This window comes from Protopterus annectens, chromosome 4.part1, assembly GCF_019279795.1.
Source record: "Protopterus annectens isolate FY-2018-M chromosome 4.part1, PAN1.0, whole genome shotgun sequence".
In the NCBI taxonomy this organism is placed as follows: Eukaryota; Metazoa; Chordata; order Ceratodontiformes; family Protopteridae; genus Protopterus; species Protopterus annectens.
In genome coordinates this window covers 553587231-553599914 of record NC_056734.1, presented here as the reverse complement: position 1 = coordinate 553599914, position 12684 = coordinate 553587231, and the positions used below count along the sequence as shown (strand labels likewise).

The 12684-nt window shown below is 42.0% G+C and overlaps 1 protein-coding gene across 1 annotated transcript in view; it reads left to right on the top strand.

The window, feature by feature from the left end:
* Positions 1-12684, top strand: part of LOC122801251 (beta-galactoside alpha-2,6-sialyltransferase 1-like) — a 1163740-nt gene that overhangs the window by 581888 nt on the left and 569168 nt on the right. The window contains exon 3 of the mRNA XM_044070803.1: positions 1314-1395. The gene's annotated coding sequence lies outside the window, so the exon portion shown is untranslated. The remainder of the gene's footprint in view (positions 1-1313; positions 1396-12684) is intronic.

Genomic DNA, 12684 nt, shown 5'->3' with positions numbered 1-12684 from the left:
GGTGTGCTTAAATATGGGAGAACTTATTTTGGTGGGGAAAAGAGGTAGGGTAGGGGCGGGAGGAGCCCGTGAGGGCTAACGGCAGGCGGAGTAAACTAAAAGGAGGGAAGAATGTGAGGAAGACAATCGAGAGGTAGAGTAAGTCTGCAGTGAATTGTGAGAGGAAGGAAACTGAGGGAGAAAGGAGTGGAGGGTGGATATATATCTCTCCATTCGATCTATAGCAGTGTCTTTTGGCTTTTCCCGTTAGTGGTCGCCACAGCAGATCACTGGTCCTTAAAAGCAGTGATCATTGTACCCTGCTCTTATCCTGTGGAGAAGGGGCCAGTGCTCTTCAATGAAGATTTACCTTTCTGATGCCCCTGTAGCTTGTGATAAGTGTGGGAAGGTAGAGTTGACAGATGTAGGAACTGTCATCCTGGCAACTATAGAAAATCTAATAGCCCTGCCCCTATGTGACCCTTAGTGTGCATGCCACCAAATCGGGGACATGTTACCATCCTTTGTACTATGTGTACTTCCATGTGTGCTTAGTTCTGGCAACAAACTGGTTGCTATCTCCGATATAAAGTCAGGCTATGTATGACTCTGTATACTGCAATATTATCCCTCTGTCTCTGCTAGGGGTTAGTGAAGCAGAGGTCAGACCACAACTCTCCCATGACAGCTAAGCAGGTGTTTTTGACAGCTAAATTTGACTTCCATTCACCAGCTCTTCAACTACCGAAGTCAGCTGGCTCATTCAGGGCTTAATCCCTTTATGCCAAGGAGCTTGTATATTCTTTCATTTTTAATTAAAAATGTGTATTGCATGCTAAAAAAGAACGTGTGACTACTTCGTTTGTGTACAGCAGTGTATTAGAGATGATGTGGGTGGTGTAATTTCACAGCTGTATTTCTTAACTTTTGCAGGTAGCAGTACTGCTATAAATACTAAGTTTTAAAAGATTTGCTGGAAATGTTAATTACTTCTCACTGCAGAATCTCTCCAAATTTTCCTCATTCTTATGTTCACAGACAGTAACACACCATCTGGTTTCTGTGGCACATTGCGAGATGATAGCAGTGTACTACTAGGAATTGTGGCAGGTTGATTTTTGCGGAACAATGAACTTTTACAGTTGCTTTGCGGAGCATTATCTTTCTGTCATGTTTTTCCCCCAGCAGTGCTAAAAATACCTCAGTAAGCATGCTTGGCATATGGCTAGTTGAGATGCACACCAGTCTTATCTAAGAATGATCACAGTATAGTAGTAGTCTCACTTGTAATGATTTGTTTGATGTCCTTTCTTAATGCCTCTTTTCTTTTGCAGTAATGTAATGCAGAAACATAGAACGTGAAGGAAGAAAAGGACACCTTTGTTCACTTTGTCTGCCCATTTCCATACCTAGTAGGTAAGTTGCATATTTTGTTATCCTGATTTAATTGTCTTTCCCTTGCGTTCTTGAATTCCACTATTGCTTTTGATACTATACTCTCAGGCTGCTGTAGTCATTCACCACCATATCTATGAAATATTTCTTCCTTGTATCTCACTTGAGCTCGTCTACCTTTTAACTTGAGATTGAACCCTCTTCTCATACTGCTTTCTTTTTTTAAGCACAAACCCTGTGGATTACCTTAACGGACACGAATCGTTTCTGTTATTTCTACCCTCTGGTTCTTTCTCCATGCTTATAAACACTAACCTTTACTTGGCTCTGTTGATATTTCCAAGTGCAGATTAAGTAACATTTTTTGCTGTTTCCTGAACACATTGAATGACTGTTGTCATTTTTAGTTGCCCCTGATTGTGAGGGTTTTGAAAATGCACAAAGATTTACAGATGGGAATTTACCAAATGTGCATAAAGATCAGCTTCAAGCTTTTATTGTAGTGTCATACGTTGTAATGTCTCCAACCCCCGTCCTCATTTATTGTTGTTGCATCACCATTTCCATTTCTGTACTTGCCCCATTTGTAGTCAAACTGATATGTTATATATTTCTGTACTGGCTTTAAGCTGCCATATTTTAATTATTCCCACAGTCTTGCACTGTACATTTTCAAGGACTTCGTCTTTTAGTTGACACAACCTTTGTCAATCCTCATCAGTTGAGGTCTGCAAACCGAACAAAGAGCCATATGCAGAGAGTTGCATTTTCTAACTAATGTAGTTATTCTTGAAATCACTAAACCTTGGTGTAAGTAGCATCATTTGCAGTGAGTTTACCAATTCGCTTTGGGTCCATAACAAGGTTTTGTCTCTTAGTAAGTAATTCAACAGCATACTGGATTAGTCAAATTTTACTGAACTGAGACTGCAGGTGATCTAATATAATTTTTTTTTAAATTGTAGGAGCTTTATATTTGCTTGAATTTTGGAGGTTTGTGCAGGCTTCACCCCCAACCCCCAGAAAAGAAACACATGGGTAAATGGCTGTGGACTATAGTTTTAAAATTGTCTGTTTACTTCATTTGATGCTCAGCCCAAAGACACATTCATTCATTTCTCAGTGTTTTAAAAGATTACAGAACTTCTGTAATCTTTTAAATTAGCAGAGTGAAGGTGCAGAAAATGTATCACTTTGGAAACCATTACAAGTAGATAAAAGGAGTGCACAAGTGAAGTCTGATGTTGCAGCAGTTTTCTAGCCATTGTGTGCATCGTATGATGTGGACATCCCATTATCACCCATTCTGTAGGTGCAAAATATCTTTTGAGATTGGAGTTGCACTCGCTGCTAGTCTGACATGTTTCTGTTTCCTTAAGTTACATATACACTGCTTCCTCTAGTAGGTCCATGTTCAGTGGTGTATGTTTCCATTCCGTTAAGTTACACATATACTGCTTCCTCTAGTAGGTGCGTGTTCAATGGTACGTCTCCATTTTGTTAAGTTACACAGACATTGCTTCCTGTAGTAGGTACATATTCAGTGGTGCATGTCTCCATTTCGTTAAGTTACATATACACTGCTTCCTCTAGTAGGTACATGTTCACTGGCACCATGCATCTTGCCTTGTGCAGCTTCGTCAGTGACCTTAGGTTGTGCTTCATGTTTCTCCCTGCCATTACACTAGAGAAAGAAGGATATAGATACGTTAAGAAAATAAATTATGAACTCATTTATATAAGCTGCAATTTCTCCTTAGAAATGGGGAAAGTAGCCCGATATGAGGAGGCATTCAGGACCACAACTATATATACCAGAATGTTTAAGACAAATTCTACACTTATATGTTTAGAAGTATGTAAACAGCATACAGTAAACAGAAAACTTGGTTCCTTGTATAGGATAAAACCTTTCCTCACCCCTGAAGCCAGAACTACCATTGCCCATACCCATCTGATCTCTACCCTCCTCTATGCCTCCCCCATTTATACTAATCTTTCCAAAAGCAACTTTAATAAGCTGACAACTTCTTATAACAATATTGCCAGATTTGCTGCTGGCTCCCCATTTAGAACTCACCATTGTCTAAATCTCAAACATCTAGGATGGCTAGAACTGCAAAACCTGCTAGAATTTCAACAACTCACCATCAGCCATAAGATTTTGTACCATCCTAGTAATACTCCTATTCCCAGCCTCATCTTCCCTTACATAAATCTTATTACCCTTCGCTCAGCAAATAAATTACTGGTTACCATCCACAAATCCTGCAACAAAGCAGGTGTTTCTCTTTTCTCAAATTCTGTGGGGAAGACTTGGAATAGGCTTCCCAGCAAACTTGCATCTCTGTCATCATTACCACTCTTCAAAAAGCAACTAAAAATCCTGCTAAAAAACAATGGCTATGCTCATGTACTAACCCTAACACTCCCCAGTACAACATTATTGTATACCTCTCGCCCAAAACCCATAATATGGGATTAGTAATCCTTCCCTTACTCCCATTTTAGTCTCCAACTCCCAGGGAACTATCACGGAGTATGTTCTTTGTAACATTCATTCTGCTGTGAGCACAAGTCTTCCACCTTGTATATAGACCAACTATCTTTTTACTATGAGTGTAATATTTAAGTGTATATATCAAAACTCTCTTGTTTTTGGAGTTATATTTTTAAGACAACCTGAATACTTCATTTCAATCTGTACTTTCCTTCCTAACATACTTTATGTTGAATGTCAAACCCTTTACCATGTAAATAGTACTGTATTGCTTTGTTAAACTCTACTCACTTCCTGTAAAATTAAGTTCTTTGATGAAAATCTTCATGAATAATGTACTGAAATATTTTTTGAGTTTTTGCTGTCCTGTTTTATTAGCTTAATGTGGAGCTTATCTCCCCGGGCCTCTACTGAAAATGGACATGTATCCAGTTGGACTAGCCCGGTCAACAAATGTAAAATAAAATAAAATGTAAAATAAAATAAATGTACTTTTGTGTCCACCGCCCACATCTTCCCAGAGTTCACTGTGGTCCGGCTAATCCTCACGATTGAGCATTTTTATCACAGACTTTGTGCGATGCTTCATCTCATCCAAGATGTCTCTTGAGAGTTCACTGCTTCAGCACCTCTGCACTGCAGCTCACATTACTTCCTGTTTGTTGTTTAACTGCTCTTGTGCTTGCTTACTAATTAGTGTCCCCAGCTTACTCTCCCCTTTTTACTCACGCCATAAATCCGTACATACATACATACATACATACATGCGTACATAAATAAGTAATGTGTTTATCACCAGAGTTACTACTGCAGTGTCATTTTTGTATGTTGGGACTTGACCTCAGGCAGACATCTACCTTCTGATTTCCACAGCCTTCAGACATCCCCTGTATGGAGTTGCTCTTCATCCTAGCATGGGATGTTAGTTTATGCATGGCTTGAATGTAAGAGCAGCAGTTCCTTTGAAGAGTGTGCTTCAGCATGGTGTGAAGTACTCCTTAAAGGACCCAGCATATGATGGGGGGGGGGTACCTTCTCTGTCTGACTCCTTGCATTCTTTACTGGATGTGGAAGACCTGGTGCACTCCTCCTGGATCTTTTCACCCCTGGGCTGCAGTACAGACCATGAGAAAACAGCCTCATTGTGCTGTAATCCTTGAAATGTTTCCATTTAAAAGAGCACTTCAGCTTGGGTTCTGATGGGGGTCCCGGTGTCTTATTTTATTTGTTTATTTCTAAAAGATTCTTAAACCTCCAGGAATTGATGAACAAATGTCCACTGCTGTGCATGCTGTAACTTATGCAAGTTTTAGAGTATGTTTTTTGTCAGCTGACTTACAGCCAGGTTATCAGCATCTAAAAAGCCAGACAGATTTTACCCAGTGGAAGAATGCTGCAAATGTAATTACACAAATCATTTTGGACAATAACTTCACAAGTATTTGTAGGAGCCTGTATAGGATCAAATGTGGCTCCAAGGCTTGAGTACCTTGCCTAACAATAAGATCAGCAGAGTCTTCTCTTATTCAAGTCTGTAGAGTCTTTATTTTGTACTTCAATTTAACACACAAGTCCTTATGAAGCCCTAGGAATTTTGGGGAGGCTGACTTCCTTAACTAAGTGACTTGCCAATTAATAAGTAGTGCAGGAAAGGACAAATGTATGTAAAAAAATTGCACTATGATTGGTAATCTAGGATGTCTGCAGACAGCATTACTCACTGTCAGTTATTTATATTTTCATAATTGACATAAATACATGCTGTTGAGGTCATGGTGTGAAATATGGTAGGAAACAGAAAAATACATGATTATTCTTGATTTCATGTATAGTACACTTTACTGGAGATACTGCTGTTTGCCTGTAATTATGAAGTTCTACAGTAATCCGATGTTGTCTTTTCTGCCTGGGTTCAACATGTGGGTAATCTGATCCCACTTGGATCCAAGACTGGTCACAGCCTAAAGACTTCAGTCCATAAGCTCCGCCTCCTCTACTTAAAATCCCTTGCTGAAGTAAGGCTACCTTGGGTCTTGTTTTGTGAACAAATGTAGCTTGGCCTTGTTCCCTTTACCTGTACCCCAGTCTGTATTGTTAGTAGTTAGTTTTTGGTGTAGATTTTTTTCTGGTAGTTAGATATACAGTTATGTTTAGGGAGTGCTTTGTTTTTTTCTTGTTAGTGGGTTTTCCCATCTAGTGTGGGTTAGTGCTTTTGGTTCTTAGAGTATTATAGCTTTTCAGATTGCTACTAATAGTCTTTCTTGGGTATAAGGTTCTTTCTTCCTTAGAAAGTATGGAGAGGGGTTTAAGAAATGTGTGTCATATGGCCAGAAGGTCCTGTAATGCGCACAATAGGTGCGTGTATTGTCTTGGAGCTGCTCAGCTTGAAATGCCATTTCTCACCTGCAAGAGTTTTGGCACTTAAATGAGGGAAGGGCCAAGTTGGTCCAAAAGTGTCACTTACTGGCTGGTAACTCCTCCTCTTCCAGCATGGATGACAAGAATGATGGGGGTCATAAGGTGGGCTCTAAGGACCCCAAACCATCGAAAGGGGATCAGAAATTACTGTCTCCCTTTTCTGGTCCACTACCAAAGTTCCCAAGACCCATGGTTCCTCTGGCTTCTGCAAAGTCATTGGATCCAATGTCTCTGATATGATCGCCTTTGGTGATGACTCCTTCTCCCACACTAAGTATCCTGAGTCCTTTCTTGTCAAAGGGAGCTCCCTTGGTCAGAACTTTTTCTCCCTTCTTCCTTTCTACTCCCCAGAGTCTTCACTGAGTTGTCCCTGTCTCTTCCTGTGATCCAGGCTTCATCAGTTCTGATCCAGTCCTAGGAGCCATCATCTATTGGATGAGCCTTCAAAGCCTCCGTCAGTGGCTTAGTCTGCTTTATGTTCCCAATCGGCCAGGAGTTTAAGATCTTACTGACTTGGAGCATCTGATGCAGTCCTTCCTATAAGCCCAGATGTAGTTAGGGCCAGCTTCAGCCTCTGCCTTTGATATTATAGAGAGGATGGTCCCCCATCAGAGGAAGGGGTGGTCAGCTGCAACCAGTGTCCCTCCCTCTTAGACATCTGTGCTTGTGGACACACGTCAGTCTGCTCTCAGGCAGCCTACCCACAGTGGTCCCCAATCTTCCCTATCTTCATTGCCCCCTGCCTCTTCCATTTCTCCTACAGATTCTCCAGGGTGGGAAGTCTTGGGCAAGATGCAGTTCAAGAAGCCCCTGTATTCTCCTGAAAAATCCCTCACCAAGGTACTGACATCAGTGAAGGGGTGGAGTTCCATAAATGCCCCATGATGATACCTCTTTTGGAGATCTTTTGGAGCTGCTCCATCAGCATGGGAATTGGACCGCTGAAGCCTCATCTCCAGAGGACTCTAATTCTGGAGGCCTTTGATGTGGTGGGCCCATCCATATCCTGCGTGAATCCCTTTCTAGACATGTTTATTGACCTGGTGTCACAGAGGGCTTGGAAGGAACCTGATACTGTAGAACTGAATCCAAAGAAACTTGGACAAGATTCTCGCCCCTCCCAAGGAACGGCAACACTGGAGTAAGGGTCCTGCCATTGATGCTGTTGTGGTGTTGGCAGCGGCCACTAAGAAGGACATCTCATCTGTTTATCCCTCAAGCAGAGATTCTCAGGTGTTGGACTGTTTAGGCATGAACTCCTACTCCTCAACCACGTTTGCATGGAGATAGTTGAACTATCTCACTCACTTAATAAAACGTCTGGACTGTCTCACTCACTTAATGAGACATCAAAGGTAGTTAAGACACAGCAGACTTTGAATTTGTGTAATTATATTTGCAGCTGTCCACTTTGCAGTCTATTGCCAATGTGTCCATCCACCTGCTGTCTAACATGGCTAATAGCACATTCTGAATCACTGGAACTGGCTTTGCCATGTGTTGCTATGTCTGTATGAGGCTGTGTAATTTTGGCAGCTGCTTCAAAGTAACCTTTATTAATGCCCCTTTTGATGGTTATTCACTTTTTGGGCTTAAGGGTAAGGACACTTTAACCAGAAGCGAGCAGGGTGGAAAGACGCCGTCTGCCATTGGAGTGAATTTTTCAACCCATCAATGGACCTTCTCTCATAACCAGAAGGGGAAAATGTCCTTTTTCTGGAAAGCACAGCCTTTTCAGGAAGCTTCTTCTGAAGGTTTTCCCTGAAGCAGGGGGATAATCACAATGGGTGCTGCCTGTGTACAGGGGTGGTGTGCAGAACCAGTGCATCCACAGAGCTTTCTCTGGGAGGCCCTTTCAGCAACCCTGAGGGGTTGCCAGATTGTCCAGCTCTAAAAGTAGTCTGGAGTCATTTGGCACTACACCTAGAAGCTTGGCAGACAATCACCTTAGACGCATGGGTGTGGAGTTGTATCCAGAGGTTATACAGTTCTATTTTTAGAAATTCCAAACATAAATCCCAAACATCTTCCAGATGTGCCACCCTGTTAGGGAAGGAATGCAGTCACTGAAATTCAGAAGCTGTTAATAAATAGAGATCCAAGAGGTTCCACCTGACCATTGCAGGTCCAGGGTCTAGTCAGTATTTCTGGTACAAAAGAAAAGCAAGGACGTCAGACCAGTTTTGGATTTGAGCAAGTTAAACTGATTTGTCAAACAGACCAGTTATGGATGGTCATGGTGCAGTCCATTCTGTCTCTTTTGAGGACAGATGAGTGGATGTGCTCAGTTGATCTCAAGGAGGCCTACCATCATATAAAGATAGTGAGGAATTCCAGGAGGTTTCTGCACTTCTAGCTGGAGCCAATCATCATCAGTTCAGAGCTCAGCCCTTTAGTCTCACCACCTCCCCTGCCCCGATGTTTCTAAGTGTATGGTAGTCCATGACAGCATCATTGGTCAGGGCCAGGAGCTTCTTTTGGGATCATGATCAACTGTCAAAAGTCCATTCTCTATCCTATTCAGATGCTAGAGCTCTTAGGTGGCCACTTGAACACAGTCTCTCAAATTGCAAGACTTCCGGTTTCCAGGGTACTGACCCTTCCTAGTCTAGCCATTTCCTTGTTGTCTTGCAGAAAACCTCTGGCTTCCCTTGCTTGCAAAGTCTTATGGCACATGGTGGCCACCATCTGCTTAGTTCCACTAGTTTCATACCACATGAGGGCTCTGTACTGGACACTGGCAATGTAATGGTCCTACTTGATGCATACTATGGAGTTACCCATTATGTTGACTAAGGTGTGTTGAGATTAGATCAGGTGGTGGTTGCAGTCTCCCTTGGTGTCCACCAGGAGACCCCCCCCCCAACACAGCCATGATGGATTCCTGTCTCCTTGGGTGGTGGGGGCATTTCAAAGGGAGGACTGTCCGGGGGACCCAGTCCACAACCAAGGCCAATCTTCACATCAACGTCTTGGAGATGACAGTGGTCCTGTGTGTTACATTCCTTTCAGGACAATCCCCCCAAGAATGTGATCTCATTTCAAATGAACAAGAAGGCTTGTCATCTGGAATGTAAACAAACAGAGGGGAACCCATTCTTATCCCCTTTGTCAGAAAGCCATGAGGGTCTAGCAATGGACAATTTCATCTAAATGCTTTCTGATTTCAATGCACATCCTGAGGAAATCCAACATTTTGGCAGAGAGTCTGAGCAGGAGCATTTTTTTTCCTCATGAGTGGTCCCTGAATCCAAGAGTTGCAGCTCAGATTTTTTTGGTGCTGGGGCACCTGTTTGTGTCCCCATCCAGTGCCAGGTGAAGCAGCTATTATGCCTTAGTTCCTACTTAAGGACATTCGTCCAGAGATGCTGCTCTGTATGCTTTGCCTCCGGGGTTCCATTCCAGTGTGACTGTAATCCTCATAGCTACGTTTTGGCCTTGTGTGCTTCCCCTTTCTTTGGCCTCTTCTGAGGTACCCTCCTTGGGTCCTGATTCCCAATCTGGATTTGATTTCTCATCTGGCAGTCTTGGATCCACCAAATATTCAGATGCCAAGGTTAACCACATGATTTCCTCCAATTCCCCTGATGGCCAGAGATCCCAAGCTTTCAGACAGAGTGGATTATAGTCATATCTTCTCAGAAAATGTCTGCACATAGCATGTATGCCAGTAAATGGAAAGGTTTCACTTATCGGGCTAACTCCAATGGTTTGGATCCCTTCTCAGCTCCTTTGGAAGTGATCCTAAACTTTCTTGCGGACTTGTTTCACTCCATATCCAGTTATTTTTCTATTAAGGTACAACTGGCAGCCATTTTGAATTTTTTTACATTTGTAGGGATAATATGTCATTTGCAGCTCTTAAAATTTCAAAGGCCTTTTTCAACAGTAGTGTTTTATGTCCTCCGGTCTGGGATCCTGTTCCATCATGGGACTTTACTTTTATGTTTCAAGTGTTTGCTGCACCTCTTTTTGAGCCTTCTGCTATGGCTGACTAAGTTGTTGTCTTAGAAAACTTTATTCTTCATGGCCGTTATTTCCACCAAGCATGTGTCAGAACTGCAGGCCCTATCTTTGGTACCTCTGTACTCTGTCTTTCATAAAGATAGGTTGTCTCTCCACAAAGATCCTGCCTTTCTTCCAAAGGCGGCAACAGAGAATAATTTGAATCAATCCATTCACTTGCCAGTGTTCTTCCCTGAATTTCCTAATATTTTATACAAATACATTCCTGTGAATGCTCAAGCCCCGCTGAACATGGAGTTCTGACATGGTTTGTCTATGTTGTACAGTTTCCAAGACATGAAGTTGTCTTTAACACTTAGGCACTGACTTTGTTGTGGACTTTTTAAATGATAGTACTCTTTCATAGCATGTGCTGTTCACATGATATTTACATTTATTTGGCTAGTACTGTTTAACTTGATTTTTCACCAAATGTTATGAAATATGAGGATGCATGTGGGCTTCTAGAGGTGTGAAATTCAGCAGTTTAGAGGTATTAATGAGTTATAGAGATTTGGTAAAGAAAGAAGAAAGGTATGTGCTTCAGCAACCTTAACTTTCCTGGCAGTAAATTATCAAACCTACATAATTAAATATTGGGGGCGGGGCATCTACACACACACAGAGGATATGAATTCAGAAGTATATGTAATCATCTGATTATCAGGCCTACTTAAACAGCCTTTAAAGTTGGCAAGTGTGTTATAAGCAAGCCAGATTACTCAGCAGAGTAGGCCTTACAATGCATTAGCAGAGCATTCAGGGGTGCTTTGAGGCCTGACATCACAGGCAGCAGGCCTTCACAACTCTGGAAGGTTCATATATTGGTGCATGAGGACATAGAGACTTTTGACATGGTGATACTGCAGCCCATTTCAGCTTCTCAATCCCTCCAGGCAGATGTCCCCTGAACAAAATCTCAGAAATCCAAGCTTGTCTCCCCTTCTGCTACTTCCAACCTAATAGCCGGAGAAGAAGGTCGATGATTGGTTCAGCTTGACTCTAGGCCTACTTAAGGGCCCCACAGGCTCTCCAGATTAGCTAGGTGCCTGAAGCCTCCAACTCCCCTCTGAAAAGAAAAGGGAATCACTTTCAGATAAAGAAAACAAATTATAAGGTCTTGATCAGGAATAATTACTGTTCCTACAAGATATATTGTGTTGAGCTTGAATCTGATGCTGAAGACTCCCTTTAACCAGATTCTTTCTCAGAATAAATTTTGTTTGGAGAGTGCCTCTTCTTAATTATGATGGAATTTTTTTAACAGTGTTATGATGGAATTTTTTTAACAGTGAGAGTAAAGAAGTTTAAGATGCTCAGAAAATATATTATGAATTACTTCACATGGAAGATTTTCACTCCCCTTCACCCAAGAAACCCAATACTAAGTGCAGGACAGTCACAAATACCTGTATAAAAATCTAGACACAGACCTTGGTGCAGTGCATCTTTCCACCTACCATCCCCTTTAGCACACTTTCCTCCACTAGGGCTAGAGTGGGGCCCCTTCTTTTACCTTCTGCTTACTCTCTTTCCTTCCCAACCCCTCTTTGTACTAGGATAAAGAGTAAGAGCAAGGTCACTGCACTGCTGAATCATAATGTTTTCTCCACAGAATTTAGCCAGGTGGACATCTATCTTCTGATCAGACTTCCAGAGCTGTGGATGTCCACTCCATGGATCTGGTCTACACCTCTTGTCCAGGAAATTGGATAATGCAGGACTTAAAGGAAGGTCAGACCTTTTCATTTACCCAGGGGTCAGATGACTGCCTTTTTCCTGGTCAGCAAAAGCCCTGGGGTGAGAAAGAAGGCAGATCTCACCTAGAATCTTGGGTGATGTTAAAGGACTCCCTTTAGGTGTCCCTTGAATGTGGTCTACTGCAAAAAAAAAAAAAAAGCATACTGAATTTTCAGTGCCTTGTCTTTTCTGACCACATGCTTTCTCCAAGCAAAGCAAAAAGGATTTGATAGAAAAAGGGAGAAGAAATGCTGAGATGCTACAGTCTACTTAAACATAATTGCAACTGTGTGCATTACTTAGCATATCAATAGATATGCAAATAAATCATTGTTGCAATATTCATTACTTCTAAGACTCTACCAGGTGTCCCCATCCATCCAGCAAGTCTTTTTTTTCTCCAGTGCAGCATACATCCATCCCTTGGTACACAACAGCATGCCAATATTTGTATATATGCTACTGTGCCATCTTTATAGCTTTCTTGCCCCCCTCAACACACAGGAAGCTCCTGGTTTGCAGGCCTATGCCAGAAACCCCTAGGACAAGGTGAAACAACAGTTACAAGATTCATGCCAGAGCCTGTATGATGGGGACATAAGGGGGGTCACACTCCTGGTTAGGGTCCCTCTAAGGTTCAGAACTCT